Source organism: Mirounga leonina, unplaced genomic scaffold (assembly GCF_011800145.1).
Source record: "Mirounga leonina isolate KUSES-001 unplaced genomic scaffold, KU_Mleo_1.0 Mir_366, whole genome shotgun sequence".
Taxonomy (NCBI): Eukaryota; Metazoa; Chordata; class Mammalia; order Carnivora; family Phocidae; genus Mirounga; species Mirounga leonina.
Genome location: NW_023270709.1, coordinates 2,309,704 through 2,332,295, shown reverse-complemented (window position 1 = coordinate 2,332,295; position 22,592 = coordinate 2,309,704).

Genomic DNA, 22,592 nt, shown 5'->3' with positions numbered 1-22,592 from the left:
GACCCCCCAATGTGATGGTATGTAGGGCCTTTGGGAGGTGATCAGGTCACTGGGGCCTTCATGAGTGGGATTAGTGCCCTTATAAGAACTTTTTTTGAGGATACATTTGAGGACACTCAGAGAAGTGAGCTGTCTACAGAACCGGAAGAAGGACCAGATACCAGGTCAACCAGCACCTTGGTCTTCAACTACCAGCATCTGGAAATGTGAGAAATAAATATTTCTTCTTTAAACCCTCCAGTCTGTGGTAATTTGTTATAGTGGCTCAAATGGACTAAGACAGTTTCTGTTGAATGACAGATCTGTACCTCTGAAGCAAATAAAACATTATATGTTAAAAAAAAGAAGAAGAAGAAGAAGAAGAAGATAGCAGGAGGGGAAGAATGAAGGGGGGAAATCGGAGGGGGAGACGAACCATGAGAGACAATGGACTCTGAAAAACAAACTGAGGGTTCTAGAGGGGAGGGGGGTGGGAGGTTGGGTTGGCCTGGTGATGGGTGTTGAGGAGGGCACGTTCTGCATGGAGCACTGGGTGTTATACGCAAACAATGAATCATGGAACACTACATCAAAAACTAATGATGTAATGTATGGTGATTAACATAACATAATAAAAAAAAAGTTTCTGATGAGGAAACATGAAGACTAAGAATGGCTATCCTTGCAGTTAGGAGGTGACTGTGGGGTTGAAGGCTGGAAGAGACAGATTTAGAAAGGAGTATTTCACAAATTATGCAGTGAAATTGTGAACTTTATTTGCCCAGAGAGTTCTAAAATATGAATATACAAATAGGTTTTCAGGGCACCTGGGTGGCTCAGTCAGTTAAGCGTCTGCCTTTGGCTCAGGTCATGATCTCAGGGTCCTGGGATCGAGCCCCATGTTGGGCTCTCTTCTCAGTTGGGAGCCTACTTCTCCCTCTGCCTGTGTTCTCTCTCTCCCTCTCTCTCTCTGTCAAATAAACAAATACAATTTTTAAAAACAAAAAAACAAAATGGGTTCTCAAAACTTTAGATACACTGACCCAATAATAGACTCATCCATGATGACTGAGGGAGGGACTGTTGTCTTCAGATGCTGACACAGAGACAAGAATTGTGAGCAAGTGTCTGGGAGGTGATGCAGGATGGAAAGTGGAGAGCGAGGCAGGGGAGGGAGGGAGAAGGTCAGTTGTGGAGGTGCCTAGGACACTGCAAGTAGTTGGAGGTCTCTGAATCCATCCTACCACTGAATGCAAGGAAGCTAGGGTATTTGTTCTCCATTCCCACATGCTGCTGCCTGGGGGTTCCCTCTCTGCCATCCTGCATACAGGGGGATCTTGGATCAGAAGCCAATGGGGAGCACATAGAGGATATGGGCAGGACCCTACAGCTAAGAGGAGAGTCTCTGAGCTTGAATGGGGACAGCACAGAGGGTGCTCCTACATCTTTGGGAATTACTCCAGACCTTTGCCTAGTGGAGCCCTAAGCTGGGAGGTTGCCTGCTTGGGCAGCACACTAGGTCCACAGGCAGGATTACTTCTCACTGGTGCTTTTCAGCTGGTAGTAGTGGTACGGGATAGAGTTTCCCTGAAGTAAGTTCCATCCTGTTCCATGCATTGACCTCATCATGCACTGGAGATGGATACATCTGGAAAGAGCTGCAATAACCTGCCCCAAGGGAGTCACTAAGGGGAAAATCAGAAACACCTGCTTCTGCCTGCTAAACTCACTGCCTGTCCTCAGGTCTGGGCCTCTCCCAGAAGGCAGCCAGGCAGTCTACTCTGAACCTGCTTCCCACTTACACTTTAAACATCTGCAAACAGGATGTGACTAATGGGCCACACCATTTGGAGAGGCTGGGTCTGCCCCCAGAACAATGGATGCTGGACAATGAAGAGGTCATTCCTTGAAAGTAGAGGATTGAAGGAGATTGGAAGAAAGGATTTATGGCAGGCCAGAGTAAGTCTCAGGAAATCCCTCAGTCTTGGGCAAAGTGGGATAGTTGGTCATCCTACACATTTGAGAAATCCTAGTGGTAGCATATTCTAGTATGGACATGGTACTGTCAGAGAATGAGAGCCTACCCAGGGCCCTTCGGTGTAATTCAGGGGCTTTGAGGAATCTTTTCTCCCGAAAGTAGCACTCCTACCAACCTTTTACCTATTAGAAAGCTTGAGGACATGGCTAATCTTGCCCCCAATTTCTCTGATTACTTGAATATAAGCTACCTGGGAAGGTCACTTAGCATTTATTCTTCCCATTTTTCCAACTGTATAACCACAACCTGGGAGCAGATGGAAGGTGGGAGGGAGACATTTATTTGCGTTGCCTGCTTTGCTTAGTTTCACTATCTTTGTGACCTATTGGACTCCCAGGGACAAGGGACATTTTCTATCCCCTGCTTGTGGCAGGCAAGTATAATTGGTTCTCACAGTACCACGAGCATCCATGGGCCCCAGGAGGAATGGTTTGAGTCTGGTTCTTCATGGCCCTTTGTGGTCACAGTGTGCCCCACAGTTTTCTGAAGCAGAGGGACTGTGCTTCTTACCATATATATTGCTTTTTATTCTGAGGAAAAAAGCAAAGGAAAAGGCATATTATAGGGGGAAGAAAAGAAATATGAAAACTGGAAGAGTTAACTATGCCTATGACAAACGCAGCGATGGGGGCCACAGACACATGAGGAGAGTGATTGACTTGTCCTGATTGGCCTGGGACCTTCCCATTTTTAAAACAGAAATTCCTGGATTACCTGGGTGGCACAGTCGGTTAAGCATCTGACTCTTGGTTTTGGTTCAGGTCGTAATCTCAGGATCTTGAGATCACGCAGAGTCTGCTTGAGATCCCCTCTCCCTCTGCCCCTCCTGCTTGTGCTCTCTCTCTCTCTCTCTCTCTAAAATAAACAAATAAATCTTAAAACAAAACAAAACAAACAAACAAAACAGAAATTCCTGAATCTCAGAACCTCTTCAGTCAGTCCTGGGCAATCTGGGATGTTGGTCGCCCTACATCTATGAGAGATCCTAGTGGTGGCATGTCTTGGTGTGGAGGAAGTACCAACAAAAAATGCAAACCAAACTAAGACTCATGTCAAACATCACAGGGGAGGACAGCAACTGCATCCCCAACCTGGTGCACAAAGGGCAGGTCTGGAGCTAACTATCACTCAGCCCTGTCTGCCCTCCTCAAACCACCCTGTTTTATGGACTCATTTAATCTTCCCCCTAAGCGTATAAGAGGTAGAAAAGCACATTTGGAGCTAAACCAGGGAGCTCTCTGCAGCTTGAGGACAGGAGCAGGACACGGGTTGCTTGGCTGGAGAGGCAGAAGGATCAGAGGAAGGAATCCCAAGGCAGCTGGCAGCAGAACTTGGCTATCATGGTCACTGGGGGACCAGGTGGAAGAAGCTCTCGTCCACACACAAGCTTCCGGGATCCCTTTGGCTAGGGAAAAGAGAATGTGGCAAATTTCATACTAGCTCTTAAAATGTCCACCTGGAGTTGACATGTGTCACCTGTTCTCACACCTCATCCAAGTAAGGAGTGTAGTTTTGCTAGTGTGCAAAGATGGCAAGGGAGTACACTCTTACCTGGTGCTTGCGAGGTGAAGAACCAGAGCATTTGTCAACAGCGTGAATAATTTCCATAAGAGGAAATTAATTTTGTCTTCAGTGATGGGAAGGGCTTGCCTAAGAGGAAAGACAATGCCTCCAAACCATAAGTGGCAGGGTGTCCATAGCCTGACCGACAACCCAGCTTCTCAAGGCACCTGCAGAATGGAAGCCTGCTCCCCAAGGGCTGGGGTCAGCCCCACAGAGCTCTTAGCCCAGGAGTGACACAGTTAGGCCCATCTGTTCCTCTCCGAGTCCCTGGTGACTGCCTTAGCCAGCCTTATCTCCCTGAGGACAAAGGCCTTTCTTGAGCTGGCCAGGATGTTTAGGATAAAGGTAGCTCACCAGGAAGATGTGATAAGAAAAGACACTCTCAGGAGAGGGAATAGGATGTACCCAGACTGGGTAGTTTGGACGAATGTGCTGTGATCTGAACTGCACCTACGTTTTGATACAAGATTCCTCTTGTGAACCCCAAGGGATAGAAATAAAGGCAAGCAGTGAGATAATGTAAGTAAAAGTGCTTTGCTGGGTGAAATGTGTGGGACAAATGTTAGATATGCCATTATTATCCAAGTCAGAGTTTACAGGTTGCAAAGTGCTAATTATTATATTAGATTTTGATCTCAGCTACATTGCATGGTGGCTATATCGAGTCCGTCTTGTTGGAACTGTCTTTTCAGAAGAGCTGCGGCAAAAACTCTTTACTTGGGTTTCCTTCAGTTTCTACAAGCAACTTTGGCAGGGAGTGGTTTTGTTACACCCCTATCAGCAGATCAATAGAGCTCTCCTGGGAAATTAAAATTTCCTTTTTTCTAGTATTGCGTGATGCTCTTTTTGGCCATATTTTTGGAAAATGAATATGCACTAGAATTTAATTTTCAATGCAACTAGATCAGCAGAATGTATTTGGTGCTTTTATATGAGGAAATATTAAGGTTTTGTTTTTTCTGGTAAACCCAGATGAATCTAAACAATGCAAACTGATAGATATTTAATACAATCTTCAATTGATATTCATGAAATATTTATGTTAAATTAAAAGTGTTTTTTCAGGTATGAGTTTTTTTTAAGATTTTATTTCTTTGAGAAAGAGAGTGAGTGAGAGCGAGCATGAGCAGGGGGAAGGCAGAGGGAGAAGCAGACTCCTCGCTGAGCAGGGAGCCCGATGCGGAACTCGATCACAGGACCCTGGGATCATGACCTGAGCCGAAGGCAGACGCTTAACTGACTGAGCCGCCCAAGCGCCCCAAGGTATGCGTGCGTTTAAAATTAATTTATTTCTCAGTGTGATGACACGGATTTATTTCAAAATAATCCTGGGGCTGGGGGGTGTTGGGATGCTCACAAAAGGAACAAAACTGGCCATGAGTAGAGAATTACTGGAGCTGGCAATGAGAGCATAGGGTCACTGAGCTATCCTCTCTATGGTAGTATATGCTTGAAATATAATAAATCATTTAAAAGTCATTGTATTTACACTTTGAGCAGATAGGTTCATTTAAGGCAATTCCTGGTGCCACTGTCGGTAATGAAAAGTGTTTAATGAGGTCCAATACCAAGGGGCTAAGAATAGTTTTCATGTTTTTTTAATGGTATAAAAAAAAATCATCAAATCCAGTGGCCTGGGTTTGACCCATGAGCTGAAGTTTGCAGACTTTTGATAAAATATCACGTAGAGACGAGTCTAAGACAAAAATGAAGGCATGAGTCACCCCCAGTCAGCATAGCAGCCCCATTCTTGTGCCCAGTCTCATAAAACAGAAAATTTAACATCCACTAATAAAGTTCAGTGGGAGCCATGCTCATTCGATTACATGTTGTCCACGGTTGCTTTCACGCTCCGATAGTGCCCTCGAGTAGCTGCAACAGAGACTTACATGGTATCCTCAGTTTTCTGTCTTGGCCTGCAAAACCTAAAATATTTACTATCTGGAACGTTATAGAAAACATTTGCCACCCCTTGTGCTATATACATATTATGATATATAATGTGTGTATATATATATACACACATATATATATATCATAGCTACTTATTTATTTGTTTCTTTATTATCTTATTCCCCAACTACATTGCAAGTACCTTGAGGGCAGGTGTCTGGTTGTTTAACACTCTTTCTTCTGCAGAGAGGACGAAAAAGTGCAAGAAGACCGTGGACTTTGGAGCCAGGCTGCCTGGAGTTGAATCTGAGTTCCTCCTTATAAACTGTTTGAACTTGGGTAATTTATCTGACCTCTCTGTGGCACATCTGTAAAATGGGATGATGATAGTACTTCCATCATGGAGTTGTTTTCATGAATTGATAAGTTAATACCTGTAAATAATTGCTTTTCATATGTTGCTATGATTATTATCCTCAAAGCAGTCTGAACTCATGTCAGCAGAGTGCTGACAGCACTAACAGCAGAGTGCAATCAACATCCCTTCAGTTGATTTTCCTAGATCTACCTTCCTTGACCTCCCCGCTCCCCCCAAATCTAATCTGTCCAAAAGGAACATTGAACTCTGTGACTCTTGCCAGGTTCAAGCTGCTGCAGCTTTCATATAACAGGATCTCCCTGACATCGCCAAGGAACAGCAACCATTGGATGCTGGGGCTCCCTGGGACACAAATGCAGGGGTCCCTCTCTGGGCACTCCTCTGGGGAGGTCCATGCAGAGTGTGTTTGTTTTCACCATTGTCTCCTGTCAATGTGCCCTCCTTCGAAATGTGACTAAGGACACATCTCTTTGAAGAAGCCTGCCCTGAAAATGCCTGCAGACTGGTGCACTTGCTCTGGGCTCCTGCTGTCACTGCACACATCCCTCCTTTCCAAGAACTCTATTAGGTTAAAATCGCATCTTACATCTGTCTGTATCCAACTTAAAGAAAATAAAGTCCTGGTGTGCTATAGGAAGAATGCTTGTGTCCCCCTCAAATTCACATGCTGAAACCCTAACCCCCAAGGTGATGGTGTGAGGAGGTGGGGCCTTTGATTAGGTCATGAGGTCTCCACACTCATGGGATTAGTGTCCTATAAAAGAGACCCCAGAGAGCACCCTCTACCCTTCCACCATGTGAGGACACAGCAAGAAGACAGCTGTCTATGAAGCAGGGAACTCCCACTAGACAATGTCACCAAGAAAAGAAGCAGAGCTAAAATAAAAATAAAGCAATGATTTGGGGTCTCAGAATTGTGATTTGACAAGCACAGATTTGAATAGCAACCCACATAGTGACCCCTTGGGGTATAAAAGCTAAGGGTTTTTAAAGACAAAAGGGAGTATGGTATATATTATTTAGAAAGAATTTGTTGGGTTTTGTTTTGTTTTGTTTTGTTTTCTTCAATTTTTTACTTAAATTCCAGTTAACATACAGTGCAATATTGGTTTCAGGAGTAGAATTCAGTGATTCATCCCTTTCATACAACACCCAGTGCTCATCATAGCAAGTACCCTCCTTAAAGATTTTATTTTTTTTTTATTTATTTGACAGAGAGAGACACAGCGAGAGGGGACACAAGCAGGGGGAGTGGGAGAGGGAGAAGCAGGCTCCCCGCGGAGCAGGAAGCCCAATGCAGGGCTCGATCCCAGGACCCCGGGATTGTGACCTGAGCTGAAGGCAGATGCTCAACCGGCTGAGCCACCCAGGCGCCCCAGTACCCTCTTCAATACCCATTACCCATTGAGCCCATCTCCCTGCCCACCTCCCCTCCAGCAACCCTCAATTTGTTCTCTACCTTTAAGAGTCTGTTATGGTTTGTTTCCTCTCTCTTTTTTCCCCTTCCCTTATGTTCATCTGTATTGTTTCTTAAATTCCACATAAGAGGGAAATCATACAGTATTTGTATTTCTCTGAATGACTTATTTTGCTTAGCATAATACACTCTAGCTCCATCCATGTCATTGCAAATTACAAGATTTCATTCTTTTTAATGGCTGAGTAGTATTTCATTGTGTGTATATATACAATTTATCTATTCATCTTTATCTATTCATCAGCCAATGGACATTTGGGCTCTTTCCATAGTTTGGCTACTGTTGATAATACTGCTATAAACATCAGGGTGCATGTGCCCCTTCAAATCTGTATTTTTGTATCCTTTGGGTAAATACCTAGTAGTGCAATTGCTGGATTGTAGGGTAATTCTACTTTTAACTTTTTGAGGAAGTGGCTGCACCAGTTTGCATTCCCACCAACAGTGCAAGAGGGTTCCCCTTGCTCCACATCCTCGCCAATACCTGTTGTTTCTTGTGTTGTTAATTTTAGCCATTCTGACAGCTGTGAGATGGTATCTCATTGTGACTTTAATTTGTATTTCCCTGATGATGAGTGATGTTGAACATTTTTTCATGTGTCTGTTAGCCATCTGTTTGTCTTCTTTGGAAAAATATCTATTCATGTCTTATGCCCATTTCTTAACTGGATTATTTGTTTTTCGGGTGTTGAGTTTATTAAGTTCTTTATAGATTTTGGATACTAACTCTTTATCTGATATGTCATTTGTAAATATCTTCTCCCATTCCATAGGCTACCTTTCACTTTTGTTGATTGTTTTCCTTCGTTGTGCAGAAGCTTTTTATCTTGATGAAGTCCCAATAAATCATTTTTGTTTTTGTTTCTCTTGCCTCTGGTGACGTGTCTAGTAAGAAGCTGCTATGGCCGAGGTTATTTACAAAGAATTTGGATTGGAGTTGGCAGCAAAAAACTAATCTTGACTGAATATAATTGGTTGCTAAGGCGGTCACTAAGCAAAGTCTCCTACTGTAGAAAGTTACAGGTATAACTTTTGGTCCGAGTCAGTGGAATATTTGCAGTTTGGCCCAGTTCAAAAGTTCATGGTTCCTCCTGGGAGGATGTACATAAGGCCCATCTCCTTCATGGCTTCCCAGCTCCATTTTAAAACCCCTTGACATAAATGTAGGGGGTTTCCATTTTATTTCATCTTACACAACACCACAACTGCCAGCATCATGATCTTGGACTTTCCAACCTCCAGAACTGTGAGAAAATAAATGTTTGCTGTTTGTAAGCTACCTAGTCTGTGGTACTTTATTATACTAGCCCAAATGGACTAAGACAGAGTGGGAGTGTAGAACGGTACAACCACTGTGGAAAACAATATGGTGGTCCCTCAAAAAATTACACATAGAATTAACATACGATCAAGGAATTCCACTTCTGGACATATACCCAAAAGACATGAAAGCGGGACCTTGAAGAGAGGTTTGTGTCCTCATCTTCATAGCAGCATTACTCATAATGGTTAAAAGGTGAAATAGCCCAAGTGTCTATCCACTGTAGGATAATGTGGTACATGCTTATAATGGAATAGTATTCCATCTTAACAAGGAAGGAAATTCTGACATATAGGATTTAATGGGTAAATACCTAGTAGTGCAATTGCTGGATTGCACTACAGAACAAGCATGAACTTTGAAGATATTATGCTCAGTGAAATAAGCCAAACACAAAAGGACAAAAACTATATGATTCCATTCATATGAGGTACCTAGAGTAGTCAAATTCATAGACACAGGAAGTAGAATAGTGGTTGCCAGGGGCTGGGGGTGGGGCGAGGAATGAAGAGTTAGTGGATACAGAGTTTCAGTTCTGCAGGATGAAAAGAGTCTGTGGTGTTGGTTGCACAACAGTGTGAATGTACTTAATACCACTGAACTGTACACTTGAAAATGGTAAATGGTAAATTTTATGTTATGTGTATTAAAGAAAAAGATTAAAGTCCAAGTTTCCTTCATCTCCCTCTCCTCCGCACCTGGCTCAGAGCCTGGTATCCTCCTTTGGAACGCTTTCCAGAGCAGAATGTAACATGTTCTTTTGAATATTCACAGTAGTTGCCAATGAAATTGATTTGAAGAAACAGCCAAATATTACTCAGGGTCAAATCAACAGAGAGTGTTTAGTTCAGAAGTCATGCGTGGCAAGGAAGTGATGCAACTGTAGAGCCCAGAAGCAGACGCTCACATGTGTGACCACCACACAGTGTTTGCAGCTTCATTCATGGAACAAGTGTCTCCTAGGCCAGGAGCCCAGGACCAGGCCCTGATGGGGGCCCAGAGGTCAAAGGGCACGGGCACTTTCCTAGAGGGCTTCCCAATCCTATATGCAGGGTTTAGTTCTCTGACTCTCAAGGTGGCATCCGACGCCTGCTGGCTTTACTCCATCTGAGCCTCTGGAGTCAGAAGTCCTGCGTCTGCAGCTTTGCAAACCTGAACAGTGGGTCATAATACCTTGTATTCATAAAAATTTGTTTCTTTCTCTTTCTAACCCAAAGTAAGTGTTAATCAAAAACAAATGAAGCCAGCATGTGGGCAAATCGCCTCTTGCGTTTCAGCTTATGCCAATGAATAAGGCCAAGGATTTTGGGGAAACCACACAGCATTTCTAATAACTAAAGAACTGTGTTTGACCTGGGCGTTTTCCCTGTGAAAGTGGGCAGTTGATCAAGTCTGCATGAAAAATGAACATTGGTGGAGGAATGAGTCACTGCTCTCTGACCACTCATCTTGGCTGTGGGACAGCTACCTCTCTATTGGTCTGTCTTTGTTGCTTTGCACAACTAGGAGGGTCTCATAGACAACCTCACTGGCACAAGGAACAGATAGAGCACAGCAAAGAAAGGGTCCCTGTGTATTCTTGCTGGGCCAAAGTGAATTGAACTTATTCCCTTTAGAAATCATTTTGCTCATTCCACAATTTTAACTATAAAATATTCTGAGTGCATGTGACCTGAGGTGCTGTGCAAATAATCCATCTAAGATTAGTTACCTCTCCCCAGAAAGATGTCATCTTTTAATGTCTCCGGAGTTTCCCCTCCTTCATTTGTGGGGCAGAGCCAAGGACAGCAGTGCAAGCCCAGTTACTCTGCCCATCTTTATTAATTGTCAGTGATATCTCACACCGTTTGTTGGTGGCCGGGGATATCGAATGAGTAAGACGAAGCCCATACCCATGGCAGCTCCAAGTATAAAAGTGGAAAGCCTGGTGGTGGGTATTGAGGAGGGCATGTTCTGCACGGAGCACTGGGTGCTATACGCAAACAATGAATCGTGGAATACTGCATCCAAAACTAATGATGTAATGTATGGCGATTAACATGACATAATAAAATAAAGTGGAAAGAAAATACTGAATGGCTAGGGTCCCCACTGCATCTCCCAACCAAAGCTCCGTTTCTACACCTCTTGGGGAAGCCAGCAGGAGGGTGGGCCAAGGAAAGTGACTGTGGGATTTTGACTTTTCTTGAGAATACCTGGCTGGGGCTGCTGAAGATTTCCTGGGTCCTGGCATTTTGAAACTTTGTTCAGCAAGCTAGAAATGCCAAGGAAGGAGAAAGGACCATGAGGGTTGATGACAGATGCAAAAACAGCACTAGGTGTACTAGGTACCTGTCCCCTGCCATACCCCTTCCTCCCTCCTTCCTCTGCCCCACCCCACCCCACAGCACACTACTTGGCAGTCTTGGCCTCTAAGAGCTGATGTCCAGGCCCAACGTTATGCTGTTCAAATGTGGCCTCGGCTTCCACATCTATGAAGAACAAACAAATTAGCATTTGATCTTTGAGGTACCTTCCAATGCAAACTTCTGCATTTTAAGGTACTCTGCCATGGCCTGCTTAGAGGTTTGCTTTTGTTTTCTGATGATTTCTTGACCCTGAAACATATAAGCTCTGCAAAACTTGCTGGTGACATCAGCTTCTGTCTTTTCCTTTGTTTTTCTTTTTTAAATTTACGTTTGGTTCTTCTAAGAATACTATCTACTAGAAGAATAGAATTCTATGACATTCTTCAGAAGGGAAAATAATTTTTCTGAGATCTGAAGCCACCAGAATTAACTACTTTTGATGTAGATTAATAATAAAAAAATTACATGCAGTAAAATTCACTCTTTCTGGTGTACAAATGTGTAGAATTGAGTAACTGCCACCAGTTAGGAGTCTGGACAGTCCCATCATTCTCCAAAACTTCCCCTCTGTTCTCACCCCAGCATCCACTGATTTCTTCTCTGTCCTGATAATTTGTTGCCTTTTCCAGAATGTCATGTAAGTGGAATCATCCAGTAGGTAGCTTTTGAGTCTTGCTTCTTTTACTTAAAAAAAATCATTTAAGGTTAATTCATGTGTATGTGAAGATAAGTTTTCTGTTTTCTTGGTTAAATGCCTAGGAGTAGGTTGTTTTGGTCATATATTAAGTGCATGTTTAACCTTATAAAAAAAAAAAAAAACAGCAAACTGTTTTCCAAAGTGGTTGTAGCATTTTTGTCTTCTTACCAACAACATATGGGGGTTTTTGTTTCTCTATATCTTTGTCAACATTATTTTTGTCAGGTTTTTTATTTCTTATTTTAGCCATTCTAATAGGTATATAGAACTCTTTGTAGTTTGAATCTGAGTTTCTCTGACGACTAATTTTATAGAACATCTTTGTATGTGCTTATTTGCCATCCATGTATCTTCTTTGGTGGAAGTTTATTTGTTAATGAAATACCTCAAACACACAGATACTAATAGAAGAGATGTCCATCTGCCTATCCACCACTAACATCTATGAGATTTAGCTACTGCCCTGAAGTTGATGTGTATAATTCCCATGAATATTTTTGTTCACTTACTACTTTTGTAGACACCCACAAATAATATAGCTGGAGGGGTAGGATGAAAATGGATTATTTCTGGAAAAATACAATGGAAGTGGAGATTGCCACCCATTTTAAAGACTTACCTCTTCAAGCCCATGTCTTCTGACAGCCTCTATGAGATTGGCAAGGCTATGTCTGTTCTGTTGTTTAGCAGCTCTGATTTTCTCCTGTAGTTTGTCTGTTTGCATGGTGGCTAGGATGTGAGTGTAACCTCTGGTGGATGTGGCCTCACCAAACTGTCTCTTCTCAGTTCTTTGCAAGGCCATGACTGTTCCTATGAGGGTGTGGTTTGAGGTAGCTACTGGATTTGACCCTGACTGCATGAATGCTAGAGGCAAGGTTCTCTGGAACTCCCCTTCTCCTACTGCACTGCAACAGGATGTAGACTTCAGGGCTCCACACTCCACTTTCACCTTTACTGTGGCTTTGAGTCCTGTGCCTCAAGCTTGAACTTCTGTAACTCATTAGGAAAGACTCATATGAAAATGGATTGTGGTGGCAATTCTCCATGGAGCTGAGGCTGGGTTAGTGGATTTGTCTGGTGAATAAAGGTAATGCCATGGCATTGAAACCAATGGGTACCAACCAGGAGTTAGCTATCTGCAAAATATATGTTTCCATGGGCATCTGGGCAGAAGGGCATGTATGAAAGAGCCCAAAGTCACCCATCACTGGGAAAACAACTTTGCTCAAGCCTTAGTACTAGTAGGTCAAGGTTTTAGCCTTTGTGGGAGTCCAGCATGTTTCAAGGCCTGTTTTAGGTGGTGGTGACACCCAGAGGAGAGAAGAATCATTTCCTGGTATAAATGTTATCCTAGGAGAGTTATAAGGCTTAACTAGGTGTCTCACATTCACATGGATTTGTGGTGCAAGTGAGACATCCTCAGTCCTCAGAGACAGGCTCAGGAACCCAGCAACAGATGCTCAACTTGCACAAAACAGTGATAACGGAATCATGGATGAGTCACAGTGGGCCAGAGCATCGAGCTGAAATCTAGTACAGATGACTATGTCATTCATCTACTTCCCCCATTTCTTTCCTGACCTCTTCCACTTGTCTCCCCAAGCTTGTACCTTCTTTATCCTCTGCCTTCCCATGGTTTTATCTTCTCCCTGTAATTGGACTTGTTTTATCATTTAGTCTAGTAACTAATTTGTATGTCTACCTCCCCAGTGGACCAATGGTAAAGCAGGGCCACTGTGCACTGTTGTGAAGGTTTTACACTACACAACTCTAAGGGCACATTCATCTCATAGTTAATGGAGCTGTATTTATAAATATACACATATATAATATTTATATATTTGTTAGTACAACTTTCTGTTTGTTGATGATAAAATACTTTAAGAAAGTGGTGCCTTTTTCTAACTTGCACAGAGGTCCAGTCAGGCTAACAGTGGTGCTGATTGTGAACGATCTTGAACGACACTGTCTTCTTTTTAATATATAGGCTTTATTTTTTAAAGGAAGTTTAGGTTTACAGAAATATTACACGGAGAGTACAGAAAGTTCCTAAATGCTGCCTTCCCCCCACTCCATCCCCTATAGCGGAACTGTGTCTTTATAAACATCAAGCTCCCTTATCTAAGCCCAAGGTTTGGAACACAGGTTTTCAATACAAATTTTTTTTAAATAATTGAATGAAGTTACTCACCACCAGTGATCTCTACCAGAGTGTGGCCTTGAATTACCTGAATGGTAGGAACTTTACCTAATGAGAACACTAGCCTTAGTGATAGTAATAGATTTAGACATGTTACTAGGGGCCAGCAAACAAGAAGGCTGCTTCCTGGACATCTTGGATTTGGTTTGATCATTTCCTCATTTTACGCTTGAGGAGACCTGAGTTCAAGAAGATTAGGAAATTGTCTAAAATTATATATGTAGTGGCAGTACCGGAATGGGAAACCAGGGCTCACAAGCCCTGAGCCAAGTCTCTGTCTATATGTTCACAGCCTAATACAATAGCCACTGGCCACATGTCACCATGGAGTACCTGAAATGTGGTTAGCCTGCATTGAGATATGCATGCATAAAAAAGAATGTAAATATGATCTCACTGATATGAGGAATTCTTAATTGCAGGATTCAAACTGAGGGTTGTTGGAGTGGGGGGTGGGGTGGGAGGGATGGGGTGATTGGGTGATAGACACTGGGGAGGGTATGTGCTCTGGTAAGCGCTGTGAATTGTGCAAGACTGTTGAATCTCAGATCTGTACCTCTGAAACAAATAATGCAATATATGTTAAGAAAAAAAAAAAGAAGAAGAAGAAGAAGGTAGCGGTAGGGGAAGAATGAAGCAGGGGAAATCGGAGGGGTAGACGAACCATGAGAGACGATGGACTCTGAAAAACAAACAGGGTTCTAGAGGGGAGGGGGTGGGAGGATGGGTTAGCCTGGTGGTGGGTATTGAGGAGGGCACATTCTGCATGGAGCACTGGGTGTTGTGCACAAGCAATGAATCATGGAACACTTCATCTAAAACTAATGATGTAATGTATGGGGATTAACATAAGAATAAAAAAGAAAAAAAAAGAATGTAAAATATCTCATTAACAATTGTTTCATATTGAGTACATTAGAAAGATAATGTTGGATAGACTGGATTTTATATAGAATATATTATTAAAACTAATTCTATCTGTTTCTTTTTATTCTTTGTTTAAATGTGGCTACTAGGAAATCTAAAATTGCATAAGTGATTCACTTTTGTGGGTTCTATTATATTTTAATGGATAGCACAATGGACCTTGCACTGTGCTTCTCCTGGACAGCCCTGATTGCTAGGAGAAGCTGAGAGAGTTCATTTTCCTTGATGGGAAGAATGGGACAGGGAGGCTGAAGACTTGGTGTAGTCCCAGCTCAGTCAGAAATCTGGTCCTAGGAAGAAGGCCCCTATCCCATTCTCTGCCTCAGTTTCCTTATTTAGAAAAGTGAAAAGATGGCCAGGATAGGTGGCAATAAATTATCTCTCAACTCTAAGTTTTATGGAAGCCAAAGGGACATTTGTGCCATGCTTCTTATCCTCCCTTGATATACATCCAATTACCCTGTGGTTTTGCGATTTAGATACATAACCATACAATAGAGAAAATCATTTTCTTAAGACGTAGAAGAAATAGTTATTAACACTGTTGCTGTTCTTTTAACCTCCCTCCCACCCCCACCAAGGGCACAAAGGCCATGTTGCTCATTCACTTGGAGGATACTTGTGGGCGAAGGAATCTTCAGATGCAAGAAAGTCAAGCCCCTTTGGTTCTTAGTGACTTTTAGGATGTTGTTCCTCTCATACGCTTGTTTCTTTCTTGTGGTTTATTTCATCAATAGAGGACCTTGATGTAATCATTTCCCTGTAATTTATAGATAACATCTCTTTCACTAAATATAGAACACTGTCTCTGTCAATATATTTTACAGGCAAGCCCTATCTTGCATGGAAATTAAACAAGAAATTGGAATTACTAATAATGACATAACAGTGGTGTGGACATGAAGTTGAATGTAAGATGTCTAAATTAAGAGAATAACATCATTGGAATAAAGGTGTAGAAAAACATTATACCCATTGCAATACTTTCCATTTGATTCCAGACACATACCTTATGAAATAGGCACTCTCCATTTACATAGTAGCTTGCATATTATTTTAGCTGCCTTCTTAGAAATATGGTATCTAGAAACAGCAAAGTGATAGTCCTTCTTTGTTCTGTGGTGCTCAGTTAACACCTGAAGAATCAGGCTTGACATTGAGTATTTTGGGAGCAGGATATGAGAGAGGGGACAGAAATTAGTTCATCCATGTAGTCTGCACAATTCACTCGAAGGTGATGATGCTTCTCTTGGGGTCAAGGACTGCCCCCACCCACATCTTTACTCCAGAATATCAATCCACTCAACTGGGGTATCTCATTTCTATGTGCCTTCTATGATATTAAAGGGATTTTTCTCAAGCCTGAGTGACATGCATAAGAAAGAGAATTAATAGATAACATACTCAAACCAGATGAAAGAGAATTAGTGGATGGTATAATGGCAATGAGCGAAGGGAAGTGGGATGGAGCCTACCATTTTGGCTACCTTTCCCTTGAATTTTTTTTTAATTCATACCCTCTTCCCTACCTTGTTAGATTTGACGAAAAGAAGGCTCATCCAGGACAGGAGAGTAGGGGCCAAGTGTTTGAAGGCTGTTGTGATGAGAAGGGCTCTGCTGGGCCCGGATGACTCACCTTTAACTAGGTGAGCAGGTAACTCAGTGCGTGGAACTTGTGAGTCCAAGTCATCATAACAAGTTTCTCCTGCGCCTGACCTCACCCAGGGCCCTGGGGCCCATCAGAGATATTCCATGGGTAGAGGTCAGCTTGCATCACCTCCTCCCAGGGGCTTCTGGCCCTGTGAGAATGTGCTCACAACGTCCATTTCTCCAAGGGGAGTATGAGGTGGAGTGTCCGGTGTCCTGTGGGCCCTTCTCTCACTGTTATCTGCTATCCTTCCTCTCAGCCCCAATACCCCCCAAAGCAACTAAAACCAAAAGGGGGGGAAGCAGAGAGTGAAAGAGCAAGCCAAACTCCACCCAGTGGTGTGCTGGTAAATGGTTTACATGGTTTACAACAGACTGGAAGGGAGCATGGAGGGGAAGCCCTAATTTGCAGTTTTTACTGATTCCTGTGGTATAAACACTTCCACCGTGGTCAGTTTCAGGCTACAACGTGATGCCACAGAAGTGGAGTTGGGAAAATGTGTTCAGTAGCACCATACAAATACAAAATATGAAATAATGCCTAAAGCAGAGATAATAGTAAATTTAGTCAAAGAATTTGGAAGTAATGAGTATTTTGAGGATTTGTTACCTTTGTGTTTAATGTAACTTATTATACATTTATACAGTTTAGTTTCCAATCATGGCTTTGTTTGATGACCACTGAAAAGTGGACACTTGGCTATCGAAAGCCAGCTTGAGCCAGCTCCAGTATATCATGGCCCCAGCCATGGGACAAGAAAAGAGGCTAAAGGTGTGTCCGTGATGCTCAACATGTCAAGGGCATCCCATTTGGCCACCTTCCTCCTTCTGTGCCCCTCACCCCCCTATATAAAGTGTAGAACTCAGGGGCTATTTCTCAGGGCAGAGAGAACACAAGAGACTCACAGGAAACCCCACTATGCAATCACCACTTTCTCCTCCCTGTAAGGAGGCAACAGTGACACTAGGGGACATGAAAACATGCACCTGAGGAAGCAGATCTGGGAGTTTTTTGGTTTCTGTTCAGCCTGAGATGTTGCGAGAGCTTCCACATGTTGGGTCCCAGACTGGCTTCCACAGGCCTTGGCTCTGAAAGTCCATCTCTGGGACACCTGGGTGAAAGCATCTGCCTTCAGCTCAGGTCATGATCCCAGGGTCTTGGAATCAAGTCCCACATCGGGCTCCCTGCTCCTCGGAGAGCCTGCTTCTCCCTATGCCTCTCTCTTTCTCTCTCTCATGAATAAATAAAAAATAAAAATCTTTTTAAAAAAAAGTCCATCTCTGCCCAGGCCTTTGCCCAGTAACCCTAGGGCAGCCCTCCCAGCAGCTGCCCAACTCCTGCCCCTCAGATCTGTGCTCCTCCTTTTCATCCCAGCTCAGCTTCCCATCCCTCTCTGTAGCTACCTTTGCCCTCTCTACAGGCCCTATATGCATCCCCTCAGGCCCACCCCATGCAGGCTGAAGCTCCCCTCTCCTCTTCTGCCCCACAGAAGCTCCCAGCCTTTCAGCTGTGGGGGTCTTCCTGCCCAGGGAGTAGATACCTTAGCCACCACCATGGGAAGCCACATGGCTTGAGAAATCCTGCAAGCTTCCACAGATCTCCAATGCCTCTCTCATTCCTAGGGAGAGAGCTACATCCAGACACCTGGAAAAGACCCAGAGCTGGAGAGTGGCAGCAGTGAGAGGAAAAATCAACAGAACCTTGAATTGGGGGACATGTTAGTCAACTGGCAAGGGCAGGAGGGGCTCCTGCCCCAGGACTCACCAGTCCCCACAACGAGGCCTACTGCAGCCTGACAAGTGGTGGCCCCAGGGATGCAGAGCTCTGTGGGAGCACATGCTGCAGGCACCAGGAGAGGTCCAAGAACTCAGTTGTCAGATGAGTAAAGGTTTGTTTTTCCCCTGACCAGAGGTTTTGCTTCTGTTGCTGGTGTTGTGCTCTAATTGCAAAGAAGTTATTCATCATTCTGGACTGGTGGGGAATTTGCTGGGCTTACCAGGAATAGGCTGGCCAGGTTTCTTGCATTTGCTCAGGCCTATAGCAAGACAGGGCCCTGGGAGAACTTTTTTTGTCCTGTACGTAGGAAAAGTAAGCAAACTGCATATAATTTCTTACAAACCGTATGCTATGCCCTTCACAAATACAATTAAACACCTCATGACTTCTCTCTGACCTTTGGTGTCCACAGATGGGCTAACATGTGGGGCAGGGCTAGTGAGGGGTGGGGGCTAACAGAGTCTTAACATCACCTGGCAGTTGCCAGATCTCTCCAACCCTGCGCCAATGGAAAATGCTGAAAGTTTCTTTTAACTCATTACGTGAAATTGACTGAAGGCCCAAGTTTGACTTTGGAGTTCCCATGCTTCTACCCCAAAGCTTACCCTTGGTGTGCTCCTCCATTCTTTTCTCCACTCTCTTTTCCACTTTGGCCATGCCCATTCTTCAAGGACAATAATCCTTCCCAATGTCTCTCAGGCAGAAACTTCTGCCTGTCCACCCAATTCTCATTCAAATTTTCTGATACCACAAATCTCTTTCCACTCTCTAAATAGCTGTGCTAAACAGCTGAGCTTTTCTTCTGCATTTCCAATGGGACTTTTTGAGGGCTGTGTGTCTTCTCGCTAAAGTGTAGGTGGCCACCTAACCTACCCGAAGTCTCTCAGAGCTGAAGAAAGAATCCGGAATTAGGAAGTAAAGAGGGCATTCCCTTGCTCCTCACACCCTGCCTACCCCCTGGGGCTCAGGCCCATGTTTGAGGAGAGTAGCCAGCATGCAGAGAGGCCTGCTCAGGCTAACCGTGAACCCACTTTCCTCAGTACATGAGTCCTTTCTCCCCATTCGAAGTTTCTCAAGCAAGAAAGAACTCTCCTAAGAAATCTTCTCCCCTTTTAACCCATTTTGGTCATTGTGGAGATGAGAGTCTCATGAATTAGAGCCATGTTCTAGCTGGAAGGATGCACAGGGCAGCTGGTCTATTATAGAAGAAACGGACAAATGACTGGAAGGGCCCATCAAGGCCTGCCACAGCTGAGGGCGAAGTTCACACAGAGAACACTCACTCTGCTTCCTCCCCACTTTTTCTTCAAAAGTAGAAGATAAAATAATACTTTTGTCTGAACCTAAACGTTTTTTTTTTTAAGTTTAATGTTGCCTATAATGACTGGGATCCTAAATGTCAGAAAACTTTGAATTTTGCCTTGCTGTTTTTTAATATGATGGAAACCAGCCCATTTAGCTCCATTACAGGAATCATTGAAGCACCGGGCAGGAGTGATGTGATAACCAAATCACACAGTGGTGAGTAAGACCCGGGGTGAGATTGCCTGAGCAACACATTGACAGGAATGACTGAAACGTTTGCACGCTTCTTAATTTAATGTCTCAGCTTTAATGTTTGCATTTCTTGGTCTTTTTGCCAGGAAAAGTCTCTAACATGTCATCATTTACAGAGAAAAGTAATGTTTTAGCAACATGAAAAAAATGTAAGTCAGTACATGAGACTAACCATGAACATTTAGTTACATTTCTTACCCAGAAGAAAGGCAGCATTCAAGAAACCCTGGGCTGAACTGCATCTGCATGCTTCTCAACAAGATTGGAATTGCACAAAGGGATCCAGCCAGGTTTCAAAGAGGGACTTGCTTATTTGCTTGAGATTTATGGTCGGTTAGAGAAAATGTTTTCTAAAGAGTAAATGCTCCCTTCTAGTCTTTATAATCTGGCCATCAGATGGTGGAAGGTGGAGGGAGTTACCAGTTACTCTAGATTCCAGTGGGCAGAGCTTGCTTGGTCATTTGGGGGCAGGGGGGATTTTCTGTAGGGCCTGCAATGCTCCAGTTTTGCAAATTTACTCCTTGAACTGCATTTAAAAAAAAAAAAAAACTTAAATGTATTGTACTATTTTCATTAATATAAGATATAATTGATTGAGGTTACAGGGTAAACGATGGAAAATCTCCCATGAAGTTAATAATCAATCAAGAAGCTAATTCTTCTTAATTAATTAAATCTGCCATTTAGGGCGTCTGGGTGGCTCAGTTGGTTGGGCGACTGCCTTCGGCTCAGGTCATGATCCTGGAGTCCCTGGATCGAGTCCCGCATCGGGCTCCCTGCTCGGCGGGGAGTCTGCTTTGCCCTCTGACCCTATCCCCTCTCATGTGTTCTCTCTCATTCTCTCTCTCTCAAAATAAATAAATAAAATTAAAAAAAAAAAACACCAAAAAAACAAACAAACAAACAAAAAAAATCTGCCATTTATTTGGTAAACACTGCCACAAAGCGTCATGTCAGGTGCTGTGGGGAGACGGGCAGACAGATGTATTTTGTGTCTCCCCAAGGAGCGGTGGTTCCACAAGTAGTGTGAGGAGTGTTTTAGATGGTGCAGTGATGGGCATTTTTATTTCAATCATATTATATTTTTTAAAGATGATTTATTTATTTATTTATTTATTTGTTATTTATTTATTTATCAGAGAAAGGAAACACAAACTGGGGGAATGGTAGGCAGAGGGAGAAGCAGGCTCCTTGCTGAGCAAGGAGCCCGAGGCAGGACTCGATCCCAGGACCCTGGGACCATGACCTGAGCCAAAGGCAGATGCTTAACCAATCAAGCCACCCAGGCGTCCCATCAGTCATTATTATTTATTTTAAATGGATACTGGAAAATGTATATACAACAAGCACACCAACTTTGTGTCTTTTGCCAATTTTTATTGCTTTCTGTGATGCTAAAGTAAACATTTAAATTTGAAAAGTGAGTCCACCTGAATATTTTAAGAAAATAACAATACTTTAAAACACATTTTGAGAAGTCACATTTTAAATAGATATTGAATGAATAAATAACATTTGTCATAAATTTTAATTAGTAACATATAAAAATCATAAAATTTTGAATGCGGTATGTGACTAAAATTTAGGAAACATTGAAATAAGCTACCTTCTCTACTCTCAAAGGAGTTTATAATAAATACTGAGTTTAAAATAATAATAATAATAATAATCATAATAATAATAATAGTTCTGTAGCACTAACTATGCCCCAGACATTATTCTTGGCACTTTATCCATTTTACAGAATAAACTGAAAGAGAGTTGTAGAGCAGGAAGGTCGAGTACCTGGCATAAGATGAGCTGGGGTTGTGTCATTTCCCTGACACCTGTTAGCCATGAAACTTTAATAAGGTACTTACCTCCTGGCCCTCAGTTTCTTCTTTGATAAGGTGATAAATACAATGTCTGTCCTCTAAGATTACTTCAAAGATCACATGAGCTGATACATGTTAAAGCACTTAGTACCCAATAAATGATAATTTAAAGAGATTTTAAATGGGAGTTAGCCAGATCCTAATGCACAATCTCAAATCCTTGGATTTTTCTCTCTTTCTGGAAGTCTTAGTGTTCTCTTTGCTTCTGGTCTCTTTCGCCATCTAAAGGGATGGGCTCCCATCTGTGCGACTCCTCTTGTTGAAAAGAGGTCAAAGGTCTTAGAAAGTCTAGGTTTGATGCTGGTGGGCAGCTCACCAGCCATGTGAACTGGGTAAACTGTCATATCTCTGACTCATTCCCTCAACTACACCTTGGCATCAGACTTGACAGGTGAGGTTTTGAAATTAGAAAGATCTGGATTAGAATCCTGGCTTTGCTTCTTAGTAGTTGTTCAACATTAGGCTAGTAACTTCAGGTTTCTGAGCCTCAGTTTCTTCACCTTAAAAATGGGGATGAAAATAACTCCTTCTCAGAGGTCATCACTGACCACTCCCACCCCTGGCTGATGAATATGCCCTGCTAACATCACCTACGTAGTGTGAGCCACCTCCTATCCCATGATACCCTCAAGGCCAGGATGTTGTCCTGTTGAAGTTTTGTATCCCTGGAAACCAGCAGAGGATCAGGGACATGGTGGATCTTCAGAAGATATTTGTTGAATTAATAAATTTTTTTTAAAATGCTCTTCAGGGGCGCCTGGGTGGCTCAGTCATTAAGCGTCTGCCTTCGGCTCAGGTCACGATCCCAGGGTCCTGGGATCGAGCCCTGCATCGGGCTTCCTGCTCCGCGGGAAGCCTGCTTCTCCCTCTCCCACTCCCCCTGCTTGTGTTCCTTCTCTCGCTGTGTCTCTCTCT